The sequence below is a fragment of the Gavialis gangeticus genome, unplaced genomic scaffold, assembly GCF_001723915.1.
Source record: "Gavialis gangeticus isolate Ggan-Ray unplaced genomic scaffold, GavGan_comp1, whole genome shotgun sequence".
In the NCBI taxonomy this organism is placed as follows: domain Eukaryota; kingdom Metazoa; phylum Chordata; order Crocodylia; family Gavialidae; genus Gavialis; species Gavialis gangeticus.
The window spans coordinates 24032341-24034270 of NW_017729031.1; positions in this window are offsets into that span (position 1 = coordinate 24032341).

Consider the following 1930-nt stretch of genomic DNA (forward strand, 5'->3'; position numbering starts at 1 on the left):
CCCCCCCCCCACTTAAGCACCCTCATGCCCCAGCCAACTCTTGTCACCATCTACCTGTGCATTGTAGTGCACATAACTAGTCCACCATAAGACAGTACTGTCCCTGACAGTACTATCTTACAGCAGAGTTAGTTAATTTACTGCACCCTAATACTGGAGCACACGTAGGCAGTGATGCTTTACTGTGGAGCTAATTAGTCACTCCACAGTAAAGCGCATGTGTAGATGCACCCAGTGTGAATTACATTACTTTGTGTATGTATGCTGTTCGAAACTAATCCCATGATAAATTCTATTTGGTTTTTTCCAGTTGTTTCTTTTCCTTATTTAGGTCTTAATTTTTTATTTTTTGCCAAGGGGAAACTTGACATTTACTACATTATGCACTCCAAATAAACTTATTATAAACTCAAATAAGTTCCAAAACTTGCTGTGCCAGATATTTCTCCTAGATGTTCACAGACTAATATTACTTTTATTAAGGTATAGGGAGGAAAGAAGGATCACTAGCTATTATAACAGAAGTTGTTTGTAGCTTAAGTTGAAACCTTGAGGATAAGAAAAAATACAAAAAACCATGAAGCTGTGGTGGGGAGCCTTGTTTTCTTAAAGTAAAAGTATGATGACTTATGACTGTAAATTCATCTTGTTCATACATCGTCTGTACCAGTGATCATGGGTACAAAACTCAGCAGTAGTTAGATATTGTTAAAAGGAGTTAATGCTCCACTTCTGAATACCAATATGGTTTCAAAGGCACAGCTCCATACTACTTTCTTTGTATTCCTTTCTTTATTTCTTCAAATGTATGTACCATATGGAGAACAATTAAGCAGTCTACTTGATCAATCTGAATGCATCTGGAAAACATTATTCAAATCTATTTTTTTTTCCGATTATGTTGCAATCTAAAAGCGATAATCATGGAAACTTCATTTGTCTTCTCTCCCTCTTCCTTTTCCTCCTTTAAGTGGCTTTGCATTACAATAAAGAAATAAACTCACACAACATTAATTCACAGCAGGGACAACTAATTCTGTTTTGTACACCCCCTTTCTCAAAGCAAATTTCATTTGTAACAACTCCGTATGCCACAATGATTCTGTACAATGCAGATAACATGCTGCATGAAGAAGATGCAAGAAGACATTGCTCTAAAGTATGCTTGCAAAGTTGCACTAAGAATAAAAGTTGTTCAGTTAAAATTAGTAGTGAGAAAACCTGCTTGAACTATATTAAATGAACATATCTGTGAGTTTTTTAAATAGTAATAATAGAATTATCTTAGAAATGTGGGATTTTTATTTATTTTGCCAGTTATTGAAACTCCCAAGATAATCTTTTATTGTTGCTTCTCTGATCGTTGTTAGTGCAAATAAAGAAGGATTACTGAAGAGCATAGCACTAGCTCTGTGTAATGTTGTAAATGTCTGTAATTAAGCAGGTCATTTCCTCGGCTAAACAAAATATGTTCTAGTACTCTGGAGTTGAGCTGAACAATTTATAATTACCTCTGATACCTTTCAGTGTAAAGTAAACTAAATAGCAAACATAATAAATAACTATGTTGTTCCTTGGTGCTGATTTTGGTAATCTGAAACACGTTGGGCATCTTTACATGTGCTCCAATTAAAGGCGGGGGGGACTTTAATTACAGTGGCTCTGTGAAGCTGCTCTAATTAAAGTGCCTGTAGCATCTTGTGTATTCAATGTCCTGCACTTTAAAAGGGTGGCAGAGGCGCTTTAACTAAAGCTCATTGAACAAGCTTTAGTTAAAGTGCCCTTGCCACCATTTTGAAACATAGAGACACTGAATATATGTGACAATGAGGTTGCTGGAGCATGCTAATTACTCAATTAATTGAGTCTGCTCTGATGTGATGGGGAAGGCTTTGGGCATGTGTATAGGTGCCCACTGGTACTATTCAGA